The sequence below is a fragment of the Ostrea edulis genome, chromosome 8 (genome assembly GCF_947568905.1).
Source record: "Ostrea edulis chromosome 8, xbOstEdul1.1, whole genome shotgun sequence".
Classification (NCBI taxonomy): domain Eukaryota; kingdom Metazoa; phylum Mollusca; class Bivalvia; order Ostreida; family Ostreidae; genus Ostrea; species Ostrea edulis.
In genome coordinates this window covers 310,000-318,207 of record NC_079171.1, presented here as the reverse complement: position 1 = coordinate 318,207, position 8,208 = coordinate 310,000, and the positions used below count along the sequence as shown (strand labels likewise).

Sequence of the window (8,208 nt, the reverse complement as noted above, 5' to 3'; positions counted from 1 at the left end):
CAATATATGGCTTAAGTGGACCTTATATATAATTTGCAATATATGGCTTAAGTGGACCTTCATTTGTAATCTTTCTGCATAGTTTAGGGAGACCAATATATATTTTTGTGATTTAAGTTGACCATTGTTTCCTTGCAGTTTTTACCATTTCAGTTTAACACAGAGACAGAACGAATGGTTATGTGCTTAATTTTCATAGTTGCATCATATATAATGTAAACTAGATCTTGTTTTTAGTAAAAACAAATGTCTCCCTTGTTCCCCAAATTAATATTATACAGATTCAGAATATTTCTACTGTAACATTTACAAAAATGTTTGGATTATCATATATCCTGATGATAGGCACATCTCCAAGTGGTAATGAGGCAACATACAAAGATTCAAGGTTAAGTGATGAGCCATGTAGGAGAAGTTTTGCAATCTCCACCCCTCTTACAACAATTATATAATGTCCAAAAATAACTGGATCCTCATATCCTGACAATATGCACATCTTCATATGGTAATGAATCATTGTAAAATTTAATTTCAAGGCTATGTAATAAGCCTTCTAAGATAAGTATTGATAAGCAATTCTACGTCCTTGATCCCACTAAATCCAGTGAAACTTTTAATGGACTTCAGATCCTGATGAAATGCACATTTTCAAGTGGAAATGAAGCATTGTACAAAGTTTCAGGGTGATGCAATTAGCAATATAGGAGGAAAGGCATTCACAAGCTATTTTATATCCTCCACCACTCTTAGATCCACTATAACGTTTTAAAAAATTAATGGATCTTTATTCCCTTATAATATGCACATTTTCAATTAGCAATGAAACATTGTACAAAGTTTCAAGGTTATGCGTTAAGTGATTTATGAGGAGAAGCATTCATAAGCTACCACCCCTTTTAGATCCAATATAATTTGTACAAAAATAATTCCATCCTCATATACTGATGATATGGGCATTACAAAGGTAATGAAGCATTGTACAATATTTCAAGGCTATGCAATGATTGATGTACGAGAAGTGTTTACAAGCTATTTTATACCTTCTACTCCTCTTGGATCCACTATAAGTGTACAAAAATATATGGATCCTCATATACTGACACCATGCAAATCTTCAAAAGGTAATGAAGCATCTTACAAGGTTTCCAAGGCTATGTGATAAGTGATGTATGAGGAGAAGAGTTCGCAAGAGATTTTTTACCTTTCACCCCTCTTAGATCCACTATATCTTAGACAAAAATAATTGAATCATCAAATCCTGATGGTAGTTACATCTTCAAATGGTAATGAAGCATTGTACAAAGTTTCAAGGCTATATGATAAGCCTACACAATCTATTTCATACCTTCCACCTCTTAGATCTACTATAACTTGCACAAAAATAATTGGATCCTCATATCCTGACGATATGCACATCTTCAAATGGTAATGAAGCATTGTACAAGGTTTCAAATCTATCAGATAAGCAATATTGGAGGAGGAGTGTTCACAAGCTATTTTACACCTTCCACCCCGCTTAGATCCATTGTAACTTTTAGGAAAATAATTGGATCCTCACGTCTAGATAATATGCATATCTTTAAATGGCAATGAAGCATTTTGCAAAGTTTCAAGTCTATCCTATAAATAAGCCATATAGAAGGAGAAGTGTTTACAAGATTTTATGACAGACAGATGGACAGAAAGTACAAAAAACAATGTCTTCCCCTTGAAAATTGAATATAGGAGTGCCTGGCCTTGTGATATATACAATGTATATTGGCCTCTCATCAAGGCAGCTTCAGTAAGATTCTTGGTCTTAGTGCACACAAGTTTTCTCTTTCATGAATCTTTCAGACTTCATTTGCAGTCCTATTTCACTTCAAAAATATTTCTGTTGAATATTTGACCTTACCTAGTATTTCTAATTCATGTACAATAATTCTGAAAACCAATCATAAAATGATGACTTCTGTTGAAAAACAAGACAAACCACAGGAGAAGTTGTTGAGCAAAACTAAATTTAAATCTAGATTTTTCCTTTAACAGAACCTAGTTTCCTCAGGTTAATCTACATAAGTTGACAGAAAACAAATCATACAGCAACATTTTAACATTTATTGAAACAATCTCCCAGTATTTAAGACATTATTGCAATTTAAACAGTAACTATGATTTCTCAGAGATGTACATAAAGCATTTTAAGAATTCATGACAACATGATTATATTATTTAAAGTGAAATTTAAATGAGTATCCCCACCTGTAGGTAGGTTACAGCATGTTCATGAAAGGTCCAAGAGGACCTGATGCTCTACTGACATATGCAGAAATAATTAAATTCTTAAAATATACTTAGGCATAGCCTTAACTTTGTTCCTTGGGACTTGTCCACATAAGAATTGGGACAAACTACATCAGGGGATCATTGAGGGCAAGCTTCATCAAAATCCAGCTGGTATCTTAGGAGAAAATGCAATAACATACTCTTTTGGATGTGACCTCTTACTGGGCCCCTAAGGATGAATTTTTTTTAGGACCAACTACAACACTAGGGGATCATTCTTGGTCAATTTCAACAAAATCCAACCAATAACATAGGAGGATGCCATCATTACTTTTTGGGTGTGGTCCCTGATTGGGCTTGTAGGGGTAGGACACCCATGATAATTCATTAGCACCAACTAAAGCACTAGACGAGTATTCTGAGTAAGTTTCATCAAATTCCAACTAATAACCTGGGAGATGTGATTACCCTTATTTGGCCCCTACAGTCAGACACCTATGAAAATTCATAAGGATCAACTAGACCACCAGATGATCAATCTGGGAAAGTTTCTCCAAAATCCAACCAAAAACCTGAGAAAAGATTCAATGACAGACTTATTAAGGGGTTGCCTCTTACTTTGTAAGACTGGGTCAAGAGCCCCATGAAAATTCATAAGGACAAACTACACCACTAGGGGATTATTCTGCGAAAGTTTTATCAAAATCCAGCCAATGACATAGGAGGAGATGCAATAATAATCTTTTTTGGGGATGGCCATTAACTGGGTCAATTCCTATGAAATTCATAAGAACAAATAATCTTCTAGGGGATCAATTTGCATAAGTTTCATCAAAATCGAACCAAATACCTAGGAGTAGGAGATGGGACAACAAACTTGAAGTGCCTAATGGGATCCCTAGAGGTCTGACCCCGATAAAAATTCATTAGGACCAACTACACCATTAGAGGATTATGCTGTATGTTTTATCAACATCCATCCATTGCCTTAGGAGAACTTTTGGGGTGGCCCTTAAATAGGCCCATAGGGAACGGACCCCCATGAAAATTTATAAGGTCTAATTAGACCAATAAGGGAAAATTCTGGGTATGTTTCATCAAAACACAACCAAAAACCTAGGAGAAGTTGTGATACCAAACTTTTTAGGGCTTGGCCCCTAAGTGGGAACTGGAGTTCTGACCCCCATAAAAATTTATAAAACCAACTAGACCACTTGGGGATTATTCTGAGTAAGTTTTATCAATATCCAATCAATAATGTAGGAAGAGATGCAATAACAATTTTTAAGGGTTCACCCTTACTAAGCCCTTAGGGGTAGGACCACCATGAGAGCTTATTTGAACCAATCACACTAGTCAGGTATCATTCATAGTAAGTTTCCTCAAAATGCAACTTATAACCTAGGAGGAGAGGTAAATAACAAACTTTTTGGGATGTGGCAGTTAACTGGGCCCCTGAGGGTCAGACCCCTATGAAAATTTAAGATCAACTAAACTACTAGGGAATCATTCTAGGTAGGTTTGATCAAAATCCATTCATTACCTCAGGAGATGGTATTACAAGTTTTAAGGGTGTGGCCCCTTATTCGACCCCTAGGGGTCAGAACCCAATAAAATTGGATTTGTACCATCTAGACCACTACCAGCTCATTTTATGAGTTTTATCAAAATCTGTTCCATGCAAAGAACCTTAAGTTTACAGATGGATAGACGACAGGGTATCACATAAGCTCAGTAGAGCTATAAACTGTAAAATATAAGTATTCATTCAGGCCAGTGACCTTGACCTTTTGACCTCAAAGACATAGACCATGTCTCAATTCAAGCTTTAACCCTTATGCTCAAAGAATAAAAAGGAAAGTGACATTCAGAAATCTTGGAAACTAGGGGATCATTCTTGTTCAGTTTCATCAAATTCCAATCAATGACCTAGGAGGAAATGTGATTACTTTTTAAGTCATGGCTCCTTAGGGGTTGAACTCCATAAAATTCATTAGAACCAACTAAATCACTAGGAAATCATTCCGGTAAAGTCTCATGCAAATCTTCTCGTTAACTTAGAAGGAAATGTGATGACAAGAAATGACAACAGATGGACAGACAATAGGGTAATGTATCAGCTTCAACTGTATATCTAAAATCTGTTTATTGCTTTTACTTTGTTCCTGACATTTTTGTCATGGATGTTGCTGTTTTTGTTCTCACAGTCTGTCATTAAATATCTTTGTTCTGACTTTGGTGTATTGTTCATGTGCAGTTAAACCTCTGATGCTCTGTAAGTTAGTTGTTGCGAGAAATTGAAGAATGGCCTCTTTGCCTACAAAAGAAACCAAAGATGTCCTATAAACATTTAATTCCAAATTATTTTTAATGAAAACAAGGAATCTGTGAGCCAATGCTCACTAGTGATACCCCGCTCTAAACGTCCAAGTTCTCAGCAAACAGGAAGTTGTCCAATGGATCTGAAAATGCATCCCTAAATACATCATACCTATATAAATCTTCATGCAAAATATCAGTAGCCTGTGATGTATAGTTACTGAGAAATATGTTACGAAAAATGTTGTATCTGACCACTGCATACGAAAAATTCTAAGTTTTCGGCAAACAGGAAGTAGATGTCCGATGGATCTGAAATTGCATCCCACAATACATCTCATCCATATAAAGCTATGTACAAAATTCTAAGATGTTAAGTTGTATAATTTTTGAGATATGGCAAACAGAAAGGTGTTACAGATGGAATGATAGACAGACGGATGGAATGACACACAAGGGTAAAACAGTATACCCCCTATCCTTGTGGGGGTATAATTAGCCCTTAATCACAGCCTTGGTAAACTAAGGGAGATTATAATAAAATTCATTACGATCTTATCTCACAACCTTCATGTAATCATTTCCATTCTATATATATTTACATTACATGTATTCATTACAAATGCTTACTTTGCAGTGGTCTCTCATTTGTGGAGCAGATGGCAGTCTGATATACAAAGTCCCTAAAATGATTTCTTACAATAATGCTATCTTCTCTTGACCATTTCACTACAACAAAAAGTATGATTTTATATTAACTGTAAATGCATTATAATTTGAACACCAAAACGAAATAATGTGTCTTCCAAAATATGAAAGTTATGTCTTTTTAAATGTTGTCGTCTAGCTTGTCTAACATTACAAATCTGTTTTATGGCTGTTGGTGGTTGTGTTGATTTTACTGGTGTAAACCAGCAAGAAGCAATAACAGTACAACACAGTGAGATGGATGGGGCAAAGCTGTATTTCCTTGAGAAGCTTTACTGAAAATAGTTACTTTGGTTTCATTAATATTCCCGGTCATGGAATTCCATGATTTTCAGTAGGTGCTTCGGTTCAAGCAAAGATGCTTAGATTCTAGGATATTTGAATTCATGGATGAATGTTTTATATTTAACATATATAGGTAATTATAACATTTCGTTGAACATTTGAATTCATGTATGAAGTCAACAACAAAATCCACGAAAATTGATGATCGACAAAAAATGATGAAACTACAGTAAGTCTTTCTGAGAAGACAATTTGTTTGTTTCCCTACTGCTCATCTCCTCAAGAATTCCTTGTACTGACCCATAATACAATTATCATTTACTTTAACAATGATTATTAAAATCTAACAATTCAAGGACAGTAACTTTGAAAAGACAAATACCATCAACTTTAAAACAATTTTGACCTTCATCTTTGCTCAATATACTTTTGCACTAAATGTAAATCCAACATATCACATTCTGATATTTCATCTGAAGTTAAAAGTGGTGGAATTAAAATTTTCAAGGGCAGTATTTCCAGCATAATATGTCATCAAAGTCAAACTTGTCCTCTGTATTTGCTTTGTTTTTATGAGATTATTGATTGTTTATCTCCACACTCAACAATTTTTTCAGCTACATGTATATAATGGCATCCATGTTTTTATTGGTATTCTCACATAATGTCATCCATGTTAAATATATCCATGTTCTAATTTAAATGAAGGTGTGATGCCTTATTTACACATTTAATAAAGTGCACCGCCACGGCACATGATACGCCCGTCACATATTGTTAACAGTACTATAGATTGTACCCATTAAAACATTCTTTTTTTATATCACCTTAATTAAATGTCACAGTGACCTTAAAGTAGGATGTGACACACCTTCTACCTAAGATGCATTAGTTGACCAATTTTGGTGATTCTAGGTCTAATAGTTTTCAAGTTATGAGCCGGACAAGTTTTTGCCATATATGGCCATATCTTCTTAATGAAAAGTCACAGTGACCTGGTTTTAATGTGCGACACACCTTCTACCCAAGATGTATCTACACACAAAGTTTGATGATTCTAGGCCTTGTAGTATTTACATGTAAGTTACCAGTCGGACATGAAAAAGCTAACAGACGGACGGACATGAACGCCATACCAAATACGTCCCGTCTTAAGACGGGCGTATAAAAATGTAAACTGCAGTTGTACTCAAGCCAGAGACCTTGCCCTTTGAGAAGCAGTAACAAAAGTAATACAGTTCTGGATGAATGGACAGTTAAAAGATGACAGAACATGGAATGACACCTCAATGGCTTCGGTTTATAAGCAAAAGTTGATTAAATTGCATAATCCAATTGTTTAAGAACAGTAGAGCAAATATAATATGAAACTTAATTCTTGCCTGAGCATTTTCTAGATGCCCTAGGAACATTCTTTTGAACTGATTCCACCTGTTCATCATCACCGTTAGTATCTTCTTCATTAACATAACAAGTTTCCTCTAAAATTGAATGGAATTCATCAGTAGTCTACTTATTCATTAGGAAATTAAGAAGTCAGTAAATTGTAAAAGGCAATATTTCCGGAAATGTAACTTAGAATGTTAAGTAGATCAATACCCAAAATGAGGTAAAAAGAAATGATCAAGAGAGAAAAACAGATGACTCAAATATCTGAGAATACAGTTTTTACAATCCTTGTGTTCAAGTTTCAAAGTTTCATCACATTAAAACAGAGCTTATTAAGCTAACTAACCCTAACCCTAACCATGGTTGATTTAATACATTATTCACTGACATAAAATGAAATATTTTAGGCCATGCCTTTAGATATCATGCTGGGAAAATTACAAAGATATGAACATGTAGCACACTTCTAAAGTGCCACATGCAGATTTTCTTCGTGTCCATTACAACTGTACATGGTCTGAAGAATATCAAATAAAAGCTGTGAGAGGAGTTAATAACATTGTGCAGTTACCATTTATACAAAACATGAGAAAAATACAAAGTTCAACTACATGTAAACTTTTCCAAAAAATGTTTGAACACTTCCTAAAAATCACATACATATCTTCAATGTGTTCATTACAACTGTACAAGCAAGGTCTGAACAATGTGAAGTAAATGCTATGAGAGGAGTCAATTTTACAAAGTAGGTACTGTCTATTCAAAACAAGTTGTGAAAGTGACAAAGTTCAACTAAATGTAAATTTTGGAAAAATGTCAGAGCGCTTCCAAAAAGTCAAAAATACATCTTTAATGTCTCCATACAATTGTACAAAGTTTGAAGGATGTCAAGTTAGAGGTGCCATGAGATGATTTGATTACACAAAGTACATTGCATGCACAATTGGTCCGCTCAGCGAGCTGATCACCTGGCATTCACCATACTTCAAAGCTGAATGCAGGTTCTGCAACCCGGCCAAACATTCAACATCATGAGGAGATTAAATTAGTTGTAAAATACACTCAAAATCTATTTGATCATCATTTTTGTATCATGCTACAAAAGCAAAACCTCTTCCTAGCAAAAATTTGAGCGAAGCATGAATGAATTTATGCTAAATCCTAAAATTGCTCCTGCAAAAGCTGTGTGTCCTCCAATTACCACTTTACTGTGAAAGAAATGTAGTGTAATTGTTAGGAAGT

General features: G+C 34.8%; 1 long non-coding RNA gene across 1 annotated transcript; it reads right to left on the bottom strand.

The window, feature by feature from the left end:
- Positions 1 to 2,083: 2,083 nt before the first annotated feature.
- On the bottom strand, positions 2,084 to 5,417 carry LOC130049801 (uncharacterized). Its single transcript, XR_008798141.1, has 2 exons — positions 5,215 to 5,417; positions 2,084 to 4,582 (listed from the first exon to the last, which is right to left on the bottom strand). It is a non-coding gene; the product is annotated as an uncharacterized LOC130049801 (long non-coding RNA).
- Between the last annotated feature and the right edge of the window lie 2,791 nt (positions 5,418 to 8,208).